General features: G+C 49.2%; 1 protein-coding gene across 2 annotated transcripts in view; it reads left to right on the top strand.

The window, feature by feature from the left end:
- Positions 1 to 19,869, top strand: part of FAM110A (family with sequence similarity 110 member A) — a 129,411-nt gene that overhangs the window by 42,536 nt on the left and 67,006 nt on the right. The window contains exon 3 of one of the 2 annotated variants that reach the window (XR_002829449.1): positions 16,122 to 16,193. The exons of the other annotated variant lie outside the window; for it this stretch is intronic. The gene's annotated coding sequence lies outside the window, so the exon portion shown is untranslated. Of the gene's footprint in view, positions 1 to 16,121; positions 16,194 to 19,869 lie in introns of those variants that run through there. 2 annotated transcript variants of the gene reach the window in all.

Below are 19,869 nucleotides of genomic sequence, written 5' to 3'. Positions count from 1 at the left end.
CATGCAGAGTCACGTAATAGAAGTCATAACAGCAATGAACAGACTTTCAATCATGTTTTTATGTAAGTATTTTTCTTTTTGAGAATCTTCTAAGTACCAGACTGTTCTAGGCATTATACAAATACTAGAGGCCCGGTGCATGAAATTTGTGCACTGGGCGGGCGTGGGGAGTTTCCTCAGCTTGCCTGTGCCCTCTCACAGTCCAGGAGCCCTCATGGTATGTCTAACTGATGGCTTAGGCCTGTGTGGGGAGCTGGCCTAAGCTGTCAGTTGGACATCCTTAGCACTGCTGCAGAGGCGGGAGAGGCTCCTGCCACTGCTGCTGCGCTGGCCAGCCATGAGCCCGGCTTCTGGCTGAGTGGCGCTCCCCCTGTGGGAGTGCACTGACCACCAGGGGGCAGCTACTGTGTTGAGCATGTACCCCCTGGTGGTCAGTGCACATCATAGCAACCGGCTGTTCGGCCATTTGGTTAATTTGCATATTAGCCTTTTATTATATCGGATATGGATTAACATAAATAAATAAATATTTTGTTAGAAGGTGGTGTGTGCAGGAGAAAGGGGTAGGGAGTAAGAGGTACAATTAAAATTGATGGCCAAGGTAGGATGCACTAAGAAGGTGACATTTGATTTTCAGTCTTTTTTTTTTAATTAAAATTTTTTTATTGTTTAAAGTATTACATATGTATTACATATGTCTCCTTTTCCCCCCATTGACCTCTCCCCGGCCACACCCATTCCCCCAGCACATGTGATTTTCAGTTTTTAAAATCTCAATTTGAAATCTCAATCTATAATTGTGGATTTATTTCTCTTTGCAGATCTATCAGTTTTTTGCTTCATGTATTTTAAGTATCTGCCATTAGGGGAATAAACATTTAAAACTGTTATATGTTCTTGGTTATTTGACCTCTTAATCATTATGAAATGACCGTATCTATTCTTGGTAAGATTCTTTGCTCTGAAATGAACTTTGTCTGATATTAAACTAGCCACTCCTGTGTTCTTTTGATTAGTGTGGTCTGTCTTTTTCTATCCTTGTACCGTTAACTTGTGTCTTTATATTTAAAGTCTGCTTTTTTGTAGTTGGCATGTAATTGGGTCTTTAAAAAAAAATCTAATCTGAAAACCTCTGCTTTTTAATGAGGGTGTTTAGATCATTTACATTTAATGTGATTATTGATGGTTAGTTTTAACGTATCATCTTGCTATTTGTTTTCTGTTTGTCCCATCTACTCTCTGCTTCCTTTTTTTCCTTTTTCTGATTAATTGAGCATTTTTTACAATTCCATTTTACCTCCTTTGTTGGTTTATTAGTTATAATTCTTCCTTTTGTTATTTTGTGGTTGCATTGGGATTTATAGTATGTATCTCTAACTTATCACAGTCTATTGTCAAGTGATACTATATCACTTCATATGTAGTGTAAGAACTTTACAATAGTGTACTTCTATTTCTGTCTTCCTGACTGTGATGCTATTATTGCCATACTTATGTAAATGTTAAACTCCATAAAATACTATCATTATTTGAGTTTAAACAATAAATTATCTTTGAAAGACATTTAAATGATAAGAAAAAAATCTTATATATTTACTTAGGTAGTTAACATTTTCAGTGCTCTTTATTTCTTTGTGTGGATCCAGATTTCCATCTGATATCATTTTCCTTCTGCCTGAAGGATTTCATTTGTCATTTCTTATAGTGCAGGTCTGTGGGTGAATAATTCTTTCAGCTTTTGTATGTCTAAAAACATCTTTATTTCGCCTTCATTTTTTGAATGATATTTTAAATGGGTATAGAATTCTTCATTGACACATTTTTTTTCTTTCAGTAAGTTAAAAGATGTTGTCAACTATTTTATTCTTTATATCATGTCGAACATGAAATGTCATTATCCTTATCCTTGTTCCTCTGTACTTAACAAGTCTTTTTTTTATGACTGTTTAAAAAAATATTTTCCTTTTTGTCACCAGTTTTGAGCAATTTGATCATGATGAGTAATTTTCTTCCTGTGTTTTGTGCTTGAGGTTTGTTAAGCTTCTTGGATTTGTGAGTTTATAGTTTTCATCAGATTTGGAACATTTTCAGCTCCCCCCCTCCCCAGATATATCCTTTCCTTTGGGGACTTTAATTACATATATATTAGGCTGCTTGAAGTTGTTGCACAGCTCTTGATACTCTTCTTGTTTTTTCTTTTAACTTATTTTTTTGCTCTATATGTTCCATTTTGGATAGTTTCTATTTGCTGATTTAGATTATCCTTTTTTCTTGCTGCTTTTAGTCAGACATTAATCCTAGCATATTTTTCACTTCAGACATTGTAGCTTTCATTTCTAGATGTTCAATTGGATCTTTTTTATATCTCCCATGTGTCTCTTTAACTTTTAAAATATGTATATTTTTATTGATTTCAGAGAGGAAGGGAGAAGGAGAGAGAAAGAGAAATATCAATGATAAGAGAGAATAATTGATTGGCTGCTTCCTGCACTCCCCCTACCAGGAATTGAACCCGAAACCATGACCTCCTGATTCATAGGTCGATGCTCAACCACTGAGCCACACTGGCCAGGCTGTCTCTTCAACTTTTAAACATATAGAATACAGTGTTAATAATTATTTTATTATTCTTATTCACTACTTCTGTGTCAGTTCTGGGTCAATTTCAGTTGATTCACTATTTTCTTTATTATGGGCCATTATTTCCTTGCTTCTTTGTAAAGCTTGTAATCTTTATTTGGATACCAGACATTGTGACTTTTACCTTTGTTGGGTGCTGTATATTTTTATAACTGTATTTCTATAAATCCTCCAGTTTTGCTGAGAGTCAATGAGATTACTTGGAAACCATCTGATCCTTTCAAGTCTTGCTTTTATGATTTGTTGGGTCCAGAGCAGTGTTCTGTTGAGAGCTAATTCTTTACCAATAGTGAGAAAAGACCTTCCTGAGTACAGCAGTCCACCCTTATCCACAAGTTCACTTTTCAGTTTCCACTACCAGCGATCGACCATGGTCTTAAATATTAAATGAAAAATTCCAGAAATAAACAATTCGTCAGTTTTAAATTGTGTGCTGTTCTGAGTAGCATGATGACATCTCGAGCTGTCCTGCTCTGTCTGGTGTACCTGTATCTATGCTGTATATGTCCCCACCCCTCCACCCCCCCACACCCCATTGGTTAGTCACTTAGTAGCCATCTGGGTTATCAGATCGACTGTCTCAGAACTGAAGTGCTTGTATTCAAATAACCCTTAGTTTACTTAATAATGGCCCCAAAGTGGGAGAGTAGCGATGATGGCAATCTAGATATGCCAAAGAGAAGCCATGAAGGGCTTTCTTTAAGTGAAAAGGCATGTGTGTTTAGGGAAAAACATAGTATACATGGGGTTCAGCTACTATTTGCAGTTTCAGGCATCCCTTGGGAGCCTTGGAACGGATCCTCCATGGATAAGGGGGGGACTACCCTACTCCAACCAGTGTGCCATGAATTAATGAAATGTTTTCTATTTTGGCACCATTTTGGTCCTGTGTGAGTGCTGGGCACTGTTTTCTAATCTCTCCCCATGGTTTTTTTCTAGCCCAGAATAATTTTGTCACACACAAGTGCCAACTAGTGCTTAGCATAATGCTCTGGGGAGACTTTCTGCAGATCTCTGGAATCCTCTCTCGGTGCAGATCCTTCCTCCTGGACACTCTGTCCTGCATACTCTGCTCTCCTTGGTCTCCCTGGACTCTCAGCTGCATCTCCTTAGCTTGGGGAGTCTGCTGGACTCCACCTGGGTTCTCTTCCGGCACTAGGATCTGGAAACTCCTTCCAGGTTGTAACTAGGGCAATCCTAGGGCTCACCTCAGAGACATTAGAACACAGACTTAAAGGGGGTGATAGAGTGAACCGTGCGGATATGGGGGTGAGGGAGAGGATACCAGGTAGCAGGAACAGCAAGTACCACGGCCCTGTGCAAGTGTGCCTGAGTGTTTGAGGAACTGAAGAAAGCCGTATGGCTGGAGCAGGAGTTGTGGAGGGAAGGAGGGGGAGAGGGGATGAGGTGCCAGTTTGTCAGGATTTTGCAAGCCGACACAAAGTCTTTTAGACCAAATGAAATGGGAGCTATGGGAGGGTTTGGGGCAGAGGAGGGATAGCTTTTATTTACCTTTTATAGGATCTCTAAATTGACTGAATTAACGGAAAGGAGCAAGAGTGAAAGCTTGAGACAGCGGGGAACCAGTGTACTAAACCAGGCGAGAGAGGATGGTGACTGACACACATAGAGGACGTACTGTTAAGGGGGTTATTAACTAGTAGGGGGGTTGAGGGGGGCGGGGGAGCTGTCAGTGTTCTATGTCTTGATCTGGGTGGAAGTTACATCATGTGCTCACTCACTGTGTGCAGATTCATTAAGCTGGATTTACACATCCAGTTGTGTTCATCTACATGAATGTAATGCCTCAAAAAATAAAAAACAAAAAATACAGAGATGAGGATGACTTGGATCCGGCTGTTATCAGTGGGAGTGAGGAGAAGTGGGTAGATTCCAGATCTCTTCTATAGGAAGATTCAACAAGATTTGAGGATAGACGTAATGTTAGATGTGAGGAAAAGAAAAAGGTCCAGGGTAATGGCATGTGAGGGTTTGAGAATCTTTCTTTGCCTTCAGGAGTGTAGTTTGTGTGGTGGATTCTAGAGCAACTGGTGGCCACCTTTGCCTCATGAGGTTACAGAGCCTCCTTGAGAGTGAAATCAGTGATGAAGAAATCAAAGCCAAGATAGAGGGAGAGGCAGGGTCCTCACAATAACATGTCAGCTCCTGGATCCAGCCATACCTGAAGTCAATACCCTGGGCTTCTCAGTTATATAAAGCAATAGCCCATTTCCCCAGCTTTCTTTCACTTGTAACTAAAATATCCCCCCCCCTGCCGAAACCGGTTTGGCTCAGTGGATGGAGCGTCGGCCTGCGGAATGAAGGGTCCCGGGTTCGATTCCGGTCGGGGGCATGTACCTGGGTTGTTGGCACATCCCCAGTGGGGGATGTGCAGGAGGCAGCTAATCGATGTTTCTCTCTCATCGATGTTTCTGACTCTCTGTCTCTCTCCCTTCCTCTCTGTAAAAAATCAATAAAATATATTAAAAAAAAAAATAAAAAATAAAATATCCCCACTGATACAACTTCCTCACATGCTTTCCTCTGGCTACATCATCCCAGGGACCTGAAACCATATCCTCTTCTTCTCATTTTTAACTCCTGTCCTGAACTTTCTTTTCTCTGAACCTTTGCTACTGTGGGTCCTCTTTTTCAGTGTACCCCTCTTTCCCTTGCCTTTTACCCTCACATCAAAACTGTCTTCCTGTTCAAATCCATTCTGACTCCACCAGGTGAAAGTTAGTGCTGGCAGAGCCCTTAGACACCAACCCTTCACCCTCACTCCCATTTTACAGATGGGAACATTGAGGTCACTCTGTGAGACAGGGGCTGATATGTGGCCAGGACTGCAGTGTCCTGACTCCCTCAGGGGCCTTCCATGATCCTCCCTATTCGGCTTTTTCTGTCCCCACCCTCACTCATAGAACTCTTTTTAAAAAAAATATGTTTTTAGTGATTTCAGAGAGAGGAAGGGAGAGGGAGAGAGGGATAGAAACATCAATGATGAGAGAGAATCATTAATTGGCTGCCTCCTGCACACCCCCTACTGGGGATCGAGCCCTCAACCCGGGCATGTGCCCTTGACCAGGAAGAGTTTACAGGTTGATGCTCAACCACTGAGCCACACTGGCTGGGCCTGAACAGAACTCTTCACAACAATTTACATTCTCTTTCACACTGCTGGCCTTTGCACACGCTGTTTCCTCAGTTTGGGATGCCCTGCTCTACCCTGTCCTTCTGGAAAAGTTCCTACTTAAACTTAAAATCTTGACTCAAGGATCAGACTTCCAGAACCTTCCCTTATTCCCAGGGTGGGCAGTGACCTTCCAGGTGCTCCCACAGCTGCCCCTGGTACCTCCGTGAACCTGTTCATCCTTCTCTGTTGCGGTATCTGTTTCCTGTCTGCCTCGCCGTTTGGGCAGGGACACTGTGGGGGTTGTTCTGGCAAAGAAGGCTCCAGTCAGTGTTTTCTAATCATGAGTGAGAAAGATCATCGATGGGGAGGGGAACCAGCAATGGCCTTGGAGGCAGGAGATCCGAGCTGTGTGGTGAACACCACCGTCACCATCGCCCCCCTTCCAGTTGTGTGGCCTTCAGGAAGTCATGTCCTCTCTTTGAGCCTCAGGTTTTTCAGCTACAAAAATAGGCCATTCTAGTGCTTTGAACATCGGGGAGCCTGCACTTGAATCCTGGCTGTGTGACTTGGGCAATTACTTGAGCTCTCTGTGCCTCAGTTTCCTCACTTGCGACCTGGGGATAATAAATGTATCTGCCTTGTAATTGTGAGCATTAAACGGGCTCGTATTTATAAAGCCTTTAGGACCATATTGGGACAGCACATACGCTCCCCAAATTGACGTCCATCACACAAAAGAAACCCTTGCCTTCCCGACAGGAGAGCTTGACGAGTGGTAAAGTGCCGTAGAATGAACTGTGATTACGTCCACGAGGGACAGCTGACTCTGACACTCACCGGTTGTGTGTCTTTGAGGAAATCGTGTCGCCTCTCTGTATGAATGGAGGGAGGGGTTGGTCTAGGTCAGTCAGGATTAAGCACTTAGCCTCTGAGTCCCATGCCCTTATCCGGGGAGTGGGCTCCTGGTGAGGATGCCATGGGTCAGTGTCTGCAGAGCAGGTACCCGCCATGCCTGTCACAGAGTGCGTGTCACTGCCACTTATTCTGGCCTGACATTCCAGGGGTCCCTAAGGTGGGGCTGGACAGGGATGAGCTGGGCACCCATGAAGGAAGGTGCTAATGTTATCACCCTACTGCCAGCTTAGGAAAGCACAGGCAGCTGTGTGACCCCTGGCTAGTGTCCACCTGACTCTGAGCGTTAGCTGATGGGCGGCGGCATCAGCAAGAAGGACGGGGATCACGCCTCCTGGAGAAAGGCGAACACCATGGCACCGTGATGGGCCGTGGCTGCTTTAGTGAGTCCTTGAAGGCCTCGGATCTTCCAGGGTCAACTATTGTCACCTGCCACCTGCTGGGGCCTGGGCCTGGGTGACTCAGGGGGGAAGAGAGAGCAAGGTCCCAATCCTGGCTGTGCCCCCCTCTTGCGGGGTGACCTCAGGCAAGCCTCTGCGCCTTTCTGTCCCCCGTTTTCTCACTTGTCAGTGGTGAAGCTTTGAGCATCTTAGATCAGTGTTGGCAAACCTATGACACGCGTGTCAGAGGTGACACGCGAACTCATTTTTTTGGTTGATTTTTCTTTGTTAAATGGCATTTAAATATATAAAATAAATATCAAAAATATAAGTCTTTGTTTTATTATGGTTGCAAATATCAAAAAATTTCTATATGTGACATGGCAACAGAGTTAAGTTATGGTTTTTCAAAATGCTGAGACGCCGAGCTCAAAAGGTTCGCTATCACTGTCTTAGAGGGAGATATTGATCCTGGTGAGGAGGGACCAGTGTTGCCCCGCCCTGGGACAGGGAGCCGGAGCATGAACCATTCTCCTGGACCTTTCCCCAAGAAAATGAGAAACAGTCGGGAGCATAGAGGCCTCCCTCTCTGGGTCCTGAAGGTGGACCGCAGACTGGTTGGTGGAGGCAGGGGCTCATCCTGGAATGGAGACAGATTGGCAGACGCAAGGGAGACAGGTGTGTGTTGCCAGGGTGCCCCTGGGAATGGAGGGAGGTGGAGGGGCAAGGAGTGCAGGGAAGAAGGCAGGCCTGTGCGTAGTCTCACACATCTGCGCCTGCAGTCTCTAGCTAGAGGCTGGGAGTGGATCCTTCCCCTGAGTGGGGTGGGGAGGAAGGCTTGTTGGGTCACCCTGCTGTATTCTCGGAATAAATGAAGGAGGGACTTAGTGGTGGGGAATGGCTAAGACTGTGATAAACATTCCCCCTTCCCACAAAGCACACCCTTAGACACATTGCTTCTAGGATAGCTCCCTTGTATGACAGCAATTCTAAAAGTTGAGTGTGATGGCTGGGCCCCAGTCCCAGGTCTGGGGTGGGGCCTGAGAATGTGCATATCATATAGGTTCCCGGGTGATGTTGGTGCTGCTGGTTCTGGGGACACACTTTTTTACCCCCCGTTAATCCTCATCAGAGGATATTTTTCCTTTGATTTTTAGAGAGATTGGAAGGGTGGGGGAGAGACCGAGAGAGAGAAACACTGATGTGAGAGAGACACATCAATTGGTTGCCTCCCACATGCGTCTGGACCAGGCCTGGGGATCCAGCCTGCAACTGAGGTATGTGCCCTTGACTGGAATCGAACCTGGGACCCTTTGGTGCGTGGAAAACACTCTTGAGTCACGCGGGCCAGGGCCCATCTCTTCTACTTTCCAGGTGTTGTCTCTTGACTACTTCTGGGGGATGTGACAGCAGAATCTTGGGGCTGGAAGAGGCCTCCCTGGAATCTGACCCGTGGGGACACCGAGGCCCAGGGAGGTTGTCAGCCATGCCTCAGTGCCTCTCTGTGTTCCAAAGGGGCTCCTGTTGTATGTGGGGTGTTTCCCCTCCAGCGTTCATGCATGTGGCACACAGCCATGGGCCCGGGTGGTCAGCCTCCAACCCAGGACACTTCTGGGGCCTGGGGCAGGCAGACGCAGGTACATGGCCTGCAGTTGACCGAGTAGACAGTTTAAGGGGAAGAGGTGAGAGTCCATTTGTGTCCGGGCCGACTTCCCCAGCGAGCTCTGCTTGCCTCGCCCAGGACAGAGGGTGGAGAGTGAAGGCTGAGGGAAGCCCCTGAGCCGGGCAGCCAGTGGACCCTGCCCTGGCTCACCAGCCATGTGACCTGGGGCTTCCCTGGCCTTTTTGACCTGGGCTTCTTCAACTTCGAGCTAGAGAAAAGCCCCCGTGAGGGGTGGCAGTGGAGTGGAAACCAGCCCTCCAGCCAGGCACACAGCCGGGGTCCTCGCTGGCAGGCCTCCCTGGTCTGTGGTCATGACCCCCCTTCTCCAGCTCTCGGCAGCTGCTGGCCCACCAGCCTCTCGGGGAGGCCACTGTTTCCAGAGGACCATCCTCTGTTGGTGTGACCTCAGGGCTGTCCCAGGGGCCTGATGTGGGACTGAGGAGCCGCAGTGTCGGTGGGGGCGCGGAGGGACAGGACACAGGGCAGCTCTTCTCCCCCAGACTCCCCACCGATAGGCCTCAGTCCCTCCTGAACGTTCACTTCTCCCTCCTCAGCTTTGTCCATGGCTCTCTTCTTCCTCCCTCTCTCCTCTCTCCTTCCATCTTTTCTCCCTTTTCTTTTACTCCTTCCTCTCTTTTCTCACCCCCCACCCTTTCATCTTCTCTCCACCTTTCTTTTGTCTGGTCTTCTTCCTCCCCCCTCCTTTCCCTCCTCTTCTTCATAATGATTAAGAACATGGACTCTGGCGGCCTTGGGTTCGAATCCCAGCTCTGTCACATACTGGCAAGTTACTTAATCTCTCTGTGCTTTCGTTTCCTGAGCCGTGACATGGGATCGGGACAGTATCTTTCTTGAAGGTTGTTATGAGGAATAACTTAGACCAGGACTGGGCCCCGGTGGGTAGCTAGGGGGGTCTTAGCTGCTCACCATTAATGATCTTCTATCCTCTCCTCTTCTCCTCACTGTCTGTGTGGTCTCCTTTCCTCCGCCCCTCACTCCCTCAAGGCCCAGTGCTCCTGCTCTTACCCCTTCTCTGCCAGCCATCTTGGGCCTGTCTGCTGCCCCTGCCATCCCGCTGCCCCCTCCTCTCACCGCACACGGAGCAGGGAGCCCAGGCTTGAGGCCAGGCTGCCCCAGGAGCAGTTGCAGAGCCAGGTGGTTGGAGCTCTTCCCTGGGCTCCGCCCACAACGAGCGCCTTTGTGCCACCGGGTGACAGCCTCTCTTGGCGCCTCGTTTGGCAGAACCGTGCATCTGGCCCGGGCACAGCTGAAACGCTCCGCCTGGGAGGCAGTGGCCTCGGAAAGCAGGGTGCTCGGGGTGTCCTTGTCATCCACCTGCAGGAGCTCAGAGGAAAGTGTTCCCAGGACCCTGTGCCTAGCATGGCGCCCACACACAGCAGGCGCTCCCCCAGTGGGTGGTCACGGAGAGTAGGGCTTGGTGCCGGTCACTGCTGTCTGCACATTCTTTTTATCTTCCCAGCAACTCTATGCTGTGGGGACTCTTCTTACCCTCATCCTAGAGGTGAGCAAATGGAGCCACAGGAAAGTGTGGGAAATTGCCCAGGGTTGAAGGAGTGAGTGAAACCACAACCTTAGGAGGAGGGAACCAAGACAAATGACTGGCCTACGGTCACACGGTCACACAGGGCTTGGCCGGGGAAGAACGCTGCCTCTTACTGTCTGTAACCACCATCAGGACAGTGTGGCTGGTCCTGGGGCACACCTCCCTCGCCACCTGGGCCTGGGCCAGGAAGAGCAGCTGACCGGAGGCAGCACCGCCACGCTAAGGGTGGCTCAGCTGGTGTCGCAGCCCTCTCCACAGTTCATTGAGAGCATTCGTCCTATTTTCCAGGTGAGAAGCCTGCGGCCCAGAGGAGGCTAGCCACATGCCCAAGGTCACACAGCCAGTAGTGTGACTCCAAAGTCCCACTTTCTTCCAGCGGGGAGGCCTGGGTGGGAGGCAAAGAGAGAGGGACGTGCCCCTCTGTTCCATTTCTGCTTTCAGAGCTACATCTTGGTGCTCCTCTGCCCACTGTTTGCAGAAGACCGGGGCATGCACAGCACAGCCTCTTCACTTTTTCCTGGAAGCCAAGCTGGACAGGGATCACTGTGCTCATCTTTCTCTCTACTCCTCCCTCCCTTCTTCCCTTCCCCCCTTCTTTCCTGCCTTTTATTTTCTTTCTACCCTTTTATTAATATATAAAACGCACACAATAAAGTACCTAGGGCACACACATCTAAAGTGTGCATTTCAGTAAATTTGTACATACTGTGTAACTACCACTCAGATCAAGATATAGACCATTTCCACCCCCAACAACGCCCTCTTGCCCACCCCTCAGGTAACCACTACCCTGATTTTTATCACCATAAATGTTGCTTGTTCTCGGAATTCATGTAAGTGCAGTTGTATTCACTGCGCCCACCTGACAGAGGAGGAACGAGTAGACCGCAGGCGAGGTTGGCTCGCTGGCAGCTCAGAGCTCAGCACTCACGTGTGCAGCTTTGAGCAGAGACACGCCTGTGCTTTACTTGTCTAATAAGAGGAAATGCCACTCCTAGCTGCCTGCTGCGAGGACGGACAGACACCGCCTGACAGAGCTCACCCAGAGGAGATCCTGGGGTTTTTGCAGGATCATCAGCTAGATGTTTGTCTGTACTGAGTTGAATAGCATCCCCCTCTCCACTGCCCCAAATTCCTGCTCACTCGAAACCTGAGAATGTGACCTTACTGAGAAATATGGTCTTTGCAGATGTAATCAAGTTAAGATGGCGAGGGTCCTTATAAGAAGAGGCAGATTTGGACACAGACACAAGAAGGGAGAACTTCCTGTGATGATGGAGGCAGAGGTTGGAGTGATGGGGCTATGAGCCAAGGAACACCAAGGGTTGTGGGCAACCTCAGAGGCTAACGGAGAGACGTGGGGGTTCTCCCTCAGCCCCCGGAGCACAGGCCCTGCCGACACCTCTACTTCAGACTTCTCGCCTCCTCTGTCCTTTGGATCCACTCAGTTTGCAGTACTTTATTTATTTTTTTAAAATATATTTTATTGATTTTTTACAGAGAGGAAGGGAGAGGGATAGAGAGTTAGAAACATCGATGAGAGAGAAACATCGATCAGCTGCCTCCTGCACACCCCCTACTGGGGATGTGCCCGCAACCAAGGTACATGCCCTTGACCAGAATCAAACCTGGGACCCTTCAGTCCGCAGGCCGACGCTCTATCCACTGAGCCAAACCAGTCAGGGCAGTTTGCAGTACTTTGTTGCAGCAGCCCCAGAAAACCAACACACAGTCTAAGCCTGAGGTTTGGGGAGCTGCCACCTGTGACCCCAATTCTGTGCGGGGTCCATTCCAAGAAAGAAAACCATAGACACACAAAGAAGCTGCTTAGCATGCCCCTGCAAGAGCTTGGAGCTCAGGGCACGAATTCAGCTTGTTGGGAGTGGAAGCAAGAAAAATAATTCTCTCTGGTGCCACTTCTAAAGGGAAGAACCAAAATGGTATCTCAACAGCAGCCCCTGATGCGCGACACGTGCGTGCATCATACAACCACAAGGCGGACAGTTTGCAGCTGCCACAACAGCTGACCCCTCTGCCAGACAGTCTGCTTTCAGCTGTTATTCCCATTTTACAGACGTAGAAATGGGGGGGTCTGAGGCATTAAGTGATGGAGGCAGCAGCAGCGACAGCCCAGGCTCTGGGACCTTGCGACTTTGGGTTCCTTACTCCCCAACCCTGAGCGTTCTGCTGCGGAACCACAAGTAACAGGCTGTTCCATGATTACACTACACCTATTTCCACACAGTCCTGGGGCAGCTGTCACCACCCGCACTCACAGTCAAAGACCCTGAGGCTCAAAGAGGGAAGGGACTCCCAGAGGGACACTGCAGAAGGACACACAAAAACTGGAAAAATGTAAATGCAAATCTCATCTTACAGTGTTGTGCAATTTGAATTGAATAAGAGATAAGAATGTGAATGGGCCTGGTACACAGTTGGTGCTTAATAGAGTCAGGTGCCTCAGGCAGGCTGATCAAACAGTGCTTTAATATGACATTGAAGGACACACAGACTTCCTTTTGTCTTATTTCCAAGTTTTTGGTTTTTTTCTTTTTATCCTCACCCAAGAATATGTTTTATTGTTCTTTGTTGTTGTTGTTGTTTAGAGAGGGAGAAGTGGGGCGGGGAGAGAGAGAAACATTGATCAGTTGCCTCCAGTATTTGCCCTACGGGGGATTGAACCTGCAACCTTGTAGTGTATGGGACGACATGTCAACCAACTGAGCCAGGCCAAGTTTGGATATTTTTGAATCTTTACAGCTGCTATTGTTATTATTATTACTAGAGGTCTCACAGCTGGTGGGTGGCAGAGGGGGAGTTCACACCCAGAGCTGTCTTACTCCAGAGCCCACCTCTCACCCTCTTCTCCGTGTGAAGCCGTGTGTAGATGGTGCCTGGCACAGAGTGAGCCTTCCAGAAACGTTAACTGAGTCAACGTTATTTTCAGAAAGTTGAAAACATGAATCTTGTACAAATATACAGTGAGCACATGTCAAAGGCTTATTTAACTCATTCGCGACGGAACCAGCAAGATGGAAAAGCTGGTCTGATGGAGGACAAGATGGCAAAGTTAGGTGCAAAACTGGTTCGTGTCTTAACAGGGCAGCAGGACCACAGCCTTAGCGTTATTTTTACTTCAGGGCAGAAATAACTTGCAACTGTGCGTCTTTTACAAGTTAACGTGGAACTTCACTGAGTTGGGACTCTGATCAGTAATAAAGGGCAAAGTCAAACAAAGGTGCGTTGGCTAGAGAGTCAGGTGACTCGGGCAGGCGGATCAGGCAGTGCCTTAATATGACATTGAAAGGACACACAGAATTCCTTTTGTCTTATTTCCAGGTTTTGGATACTTTTATCTTTACAGCTGTTGTTGTTTTGTTATTATTATTATTCCACTTCTCTCTGCTGAAAGGCAGCTCACAAACCTCCTAAGTTCCCAGAAACCCAGGAACACACAGACCCCACCCCACCCCCACTCACAGGGGGTGCTAGGGCAGAGCCTTGGGTAACAAATGATGGCAGTCCCGGCACACGCAGGCCAGACAGCGGATCGCACCCAGGCTGGAGGGGGTGGGGTGGGAGCCGACAGGAGGGGCCTGTGGCGAGGTTGTTTTGCAAACACCCATGCGGTGAACAGATCTCTACCACATTACTTGTCAAAGAAAATAAGGGGACCCATAGATAATAGGTACGGTGATTCCATTTCGCTAACACGTGTGTGTGTGCGCGCGCGCGCGCAGGTACACTTAGGAGTGTGCACACAGAGAAAGCTCTTTGGAGAAATCCCCCCAAACTGACAGTGGTGAGTGTGTTTGTGTTTGGGGGGGGTGGCGGGGGGGACGGGGGGGGCGAGGACGAAGGGGAGCCATCCCTGGAAACCCACAGCAGTGTTTAAATGGGGTACCTCCAGCTCGTTTTCCTGCGTGACTCATACCCTCTTTAAAATATGTTCCTGTATGTGCAGATATTTGATAGATGATTTCTGGGAGGTTTTCTCAGGGGACTGGGGATGGGGGGTGGGTGTTTCACCGTTTCCCTCCTGTACTCTGGCTTCCCAGCGTAGTTGTCATTTCTGTCATGAACGCACCTCCACCCGCCATCTCTGGGGACAGACCCAGGCTGGCTTGCGGGGATCCCGGCCGCCTGCTCCCCGGGGTCCCGCGGGGCGGAGTGGAGGGAAGAGGTGCGGGCTTCCCAGGGAGCTCCCGGGGCCTCCGCGCTGGATCGCGTCCGCAGCTGACCGGGCGGGTGGGGATGGGGAGCAGATGGACGAGGCGCCGGACGGCTCGGGGTCCCCCGGTCCCGTCCAGGTGGCGTGAGACCATTTCAGCTGCGGGGGCCGGGCGGGGAGAGCAGCCCGAATGGGGAGGAGACCCCGCTTTCCATGACAATGCCGAGCGGCGCGTACAAAGGCGCCGCAATCAGCGTTTTATTGGTTCGAGTTAATTATCTGCAGCGGGTGGGGGTGGGCGGGGCCAGGAAAGTCCCTCGTGGGGCGAGGAGGGAGGTTCGGGAGGGACTGAGACCCAAGGAGGGGGCGGGAGCGCTGGGAGGGCGGCTTTCCCCGGTCCCGCCAGCCCCAGGTTCCTTGGCGAGCGCCATCGCCCCCTGGTGGGTACCTCATTCATTCAGTCATTCATTTGTTCACTCACCCATTCAGGATTTCTGTGCGATAAGGGCTGAGCACAGGGCCTGGCAAACGGGTCACCTTTTTAAATGCCGCATCCGGGGCTGGGCGCCTTGGTCCCCATCCTCACCAGCGAAGAGCTGTCAGCCTAGTGCTGCAGGCCGACTTACACACAATTACAATGCAGCCTGGCAAAGGCTAGAGTGAGGGCAGCAACAGGGCACGGAGGGCCCAGAAGAGGACCCTGGGGAGAAGGGAGAGTCCAAGAGGACTCACCGGAGGAGGCCCAGTCTGAGATACGACCTAAGAGAGGTTGGAAATTAGCCAGGGCCATGGGAGATTCAGACCTTTCCAGAAAAGCAGGTGCAGAGGGGTTGCAGTAAGAGCAGGCACGGTCCACTCTGGGGAGAGCAGCACCCCCTAGTTGGGGAGGGTCCTGGGACTTACTGCGCAAAGCAAACATGTCAAACTCGCGGCCCGCAGGCTGCATGCGGCCCACAACGGATATTTTGTGGCCAGCCGATATAACGGTATGTAAGAAACGTTTTAATAAAAATTCCTTAACTTAATTTTTACAATATCATGTTATACATTATTAATAACGAACTACAACGTTCACTAATGACTGATGACTGTAATCGTGTTGCATTCATTTCCCTTACTCGCCTTGCACACAGGTGCACCATTTCTCTCCACTGATACTAGCAGCGAATATTTTAGCAGTCGGATGCCACGACATTAGTCTTGGACTGACTTGTTTGGTGTGCGCAACAGGAAATATTTCGCTTTCGGAGAACAAGAAAAATAGGTTTATTTGCGTTACGCTTATTAATTTGTGCAGTTATTCAGTGTCCGGTAAGTTAATGTTCAAGAAAAAATATTAATTTTTATTAAAATGTTCTATTCTTTTATGTTCACGATGACTCATTGGTTTCAGCCCTGCATATTCAACATGTCTCTATTGAAATAAACGTGCATGTCTATGAAAATTGGAGCTTTTGTTTTTGTGTGGCCCACATAAACTTAAACCTTGCTTATGTGTCCCGTGTTAGCCTTTGAGTTTGACATGCTTGGTGCAAAGGAAGGAGGTGAGCAATGAGCTGAAGAAGTGGGCGGGGCCAGATGAAAGTGTGGGCTGTGGGTGGGGCAGGGTGGGTACACCCCTCAGACCATTTCCAGTGTAACATTCTCTTCCTTAGGTTTGGAAAGAAGTTGGCCGCCCCCACCTCCACCAGAATTGCTCCCAAGTGGGTTCAGGCCTTATCATTCTCCCCCCTTGACCACTGTCCAGTTGTCTCCCTTTACTTTGCCCTTTAGTCTGTCTGCACCACCCCCCCCCCCACTACACCCCAAATGCCCTTTCTATAAGCCGAGTTATGTGGCACAACTTTTTCAAAACTACAAATGCATGGGGTCTGTAACCCAATAGCTGCATATGACAGAAAACACATAGTAATAGTGGCGTAAGTAAAGTAAGGCATTTCTCTCTCACGTAAATAAAATTCGAAGGCAGGCAGGCTAGGGCTGGCATGGCACTCCATAGTTCATGGAACTGGACTCCTTCCATCTTATTATTGCACCACCCTCAGTATATGTCTTCTACTTCATGGCCCGATGCAACTGCTCAAACACCAGTCATCACATCTACATCCCAGATGGAGAGTCTTCCAGTCATTAGACAGGAGAAGGGAGTCAGAAAGGGAGGGAAGCCTAGCCAGTGTGCTCAGTGGTTGAGTGTTAACCTATGAACCGCAGCTCACAGTTCGATTCCAGGTCAGGGCACGTGCCCGGGTTGCAGGCTCAATTCCCATTAGGGGGCATGCAGGAGGCAGCCAATCAATGATTCTCTCCCATCATTGATGTTTCTCTCCCTCTCCCTTCCTCTCTGAAATCAATAATTTCAAGGACTACATGGACTTTATACAGATGTTCACAACAGTTTAATTTGTAATAGACAACAGTAGGAAACTGCTCCGTGTCCACCAACCGGTGAATAGGTAACAAATGGGTGAGTCCATACGATGGAATACTACACTGCAGTATAAATGCGTGAACTAGTGATACATACAACACATGGAAGAATCTCAAAACGTGCTGAGCAGAAACAAGCTGGACACGAAGACCAGCTGGCTGTAACGATGCCATTGATACGATATTCTAGAACAGGTGAAACTGATGAATCCAGGGTGCTAGAAACCAACCAGTGGCTTCCCCTGGGATGGGGGATTGATTCGGAAGGGGCATGAAAGGACTTCGTGGGGTGCTGCAAATGTTTTGTTTTATGATTGGGTGTTGGTTCCACTGCATGCAAATTATACTTAAATCTTCTTAAAAAGCTAGGTGCAGAACAGAGTGTGGATTATGCTACCCTTTATGTTCAAAAGAAAAGAGAATTGTTTGTATCTACATAGAGCAGCGGTTCTCAACCTGTGGGTCAGGACCCCTTTGGGGGTCGAATGACCCTTTCACAGTGGTCGCCTAAGACCATCGGAAAACACATATATAATTAAATTACATATTGTTTTTGTGATTAATCACTATGCTTTAATTATGTTCAATTTGTAACAATGAAAATACATCCTGCATATCAGATATTTACATTACGATTCATAACAGTAGCAAAATTACAGTTACGAAGTAGCAATGAAAATAATTTTATGGTTGGGGGTCACCACAACATGAGGAACTGTATTAAAGGGTCGCGGCATTAGGAAGGTTGAGAACCACTGGCATAGAGTCTCTGGACGAGGCCGGTCACAGTGGCTGCCTGCTGGACTGGGGGCTGAGGAAGAGGAAGGCTTTTGGCTATTTCCTTTACAACTGTTGACTCTTAAAGACATAGGTGCATGTACTACCTGATAAAAATAAAAAATGAAGGGATCAGTTACATGCAAATTCACACCAACATACCCCTGCTTTATTTATTTATTTTCTGTGGTTTTTTAAAAAATCTTCACCCGAAGATATTTTTCCATTGATTTTTAGAGTAGAAGAGAGAGGGAAAGACAAAGAGAAACATCGATGTGAGAGAAACACATTGATTGGTTGCCTCCTGCACCAGCCCCGACTATGGCCCCAGGCTGGGAAGGAGCATGTAACCGCCCTTGACTGGTATCAAACCTGGGACCCTCCAGTCCACAGGCTGATGCTCTATCCACTGAGCCAAACCAGATAGGGCAACACACCTCCATCCCATCACCATCAGGGCGGAGCTCAGACTCTGAGCTGTTCCTGCTTATCTGGCCCCATCCAGGCAGCATCCTCTGTGGTGCTCGGCACCCACTGGCCGCCAGCTCAGTGCCCAGGCTCTCCGAGATCGCTGTGCCCACACTGTTTCCTCAGCCACTCCTCTCCTGTGAGGCTCAGCTGCCTGGTGAAGCTCTCACCAGTCTCCAGTCCGAGTTGGTTCCTCTGGCTTTCATGGTGCCGCTGCTCCGTGCCCTCTCCTCTTCCTCATCTGTTCAGACCACACGTTTACTGATGCTCCCGTGCGCTGGGCTCCAGGGACCCTGGAGATGGATGGAAGCCATCTTTAGCGTCGGACCTGCCTCCTTGTCTGTTCCTGGCCCGGCACTCTTAGAACACACAGAAAAGCACACAGTCCTGGGATTGTGTGATGTGTTCAGTTCCTGCCCCTGGTGCCTGTGAATGTGACCCGCTGTGGAAATGGGGCCTTTGCAGATGGAATCAACCCTGAGATCGTACTGGACGAAGGAGGGCCTTGATCCGATGACTGATCATAAGAAGAGGGAAATTTGGACACAATCGCAGACACAAGAAGGAGGAAGGCCAGGCGACGACAAAGCGGGGATTGGAGCGATGCGTCTTCAAGCCCAGTAGCCCCAGGAGCGCGGAGGATTGCAGGCAGCCCTCCCAGCGAGGAAGGCGCAACGGGCATCCTTTCCTGGAGCCTTTGAAGAGAGCATGGCCTTGCTGACACCTTGATGTTGAACTTGGAGCCTCCAGACTGAGACGTTGACCCTGTTGCCTTAGCCACCCAGCCTGTGGTCATTTGTTCCTTCAGCTCTAGGAAGTGAATACATTCACTAAACCAGTCAGCACCTAAGAGAATTCTAGGTGGTGACAAGTGCTTTGAAAAATAAAACAAAGCATGAAAGAAAACAGGGCCTGTGGTGGAGAATGACCGGGAACAGCTTCACATAAGCCAGGGTGGTCAGGGAAGGCCTCTTGGAGGAGGTGACGTTTCCGTGGAGACCTGCAGAATGAGGAGCCTGCCCCACGAGGATGAGGCAGAGGTGCTGGGGGCAGGGGGACCAATGGGCTTGTCATGTTTGAAAGCTCCTGGATGCAGCTCTGACAGAGAAGGACACTTGGCGGGCATCTCTGTGGAAGTCCCCAGGAGTGACCCAGGAAGGGACTGTTCTCTCTCCGCCTCCCTAAGGCCTCAGAACCTGCTGGATGGCTGATGCGGGTCCGTCAGCCCGGCCGGCTGGCAGCCGATGGGCTGGCGGCGGAGGCCAGCTTCACAGCTGACACTCTGAGCTGTAATTGTGATTAACTACCGGGTCCTCTTCCCTGCGCAGGCCTGAGGCTGCGGGTGTGACAGCTGCGGAGTGAAGCAATGAGGCCAGGAAGGGGTTAATGGGCTGCCCCTCCATCTGAGCCCTTCAGACAATGAGAGGGGGTGGGGAGGCCTCTGGTGGGGGTGTGTGGCATCAGCTGGGGTGAGTGAATGGAGGGGACAGAGGCCTGGTCCCCAGGGACTGGGCGTGAGTGCTCTCCGGGAGAGGGGTCAGAACTCCCCCCCTGCTATTATTTCCATCCATCCGCATCAGCTTCTCCCCTCCCCCGTCCAGCCAGAGCATCCCAGACGACTGCCCTCTTGGCTCCATGAGGGCAGCATCTCCAGCCTCACGGAATTCTGAAGTCAAGTCTGAACGCCAAGGAACTGCGGAATCCTGAAATGTCAGGGCTGTGGGGGAGCTC

Source organism: Myotis lucifugus, unplaced genomic scaffold (genome assembly GCF_000147115.1).
Source record: "Myotis lucifugus unplaced genomic scaffold, Myoluc2.0 scaffold_60, whole genome shotgun sequence".
Lineage (NCBI taxonomy): Eukaryota > Metazoa > Chordata > Mammalia > Chiroptera > Vespertilionidae > Myotis > Myotis lucifugus.
This window is presented reverse-complemented; position numbering and strand designations above follow the sequence as displayed.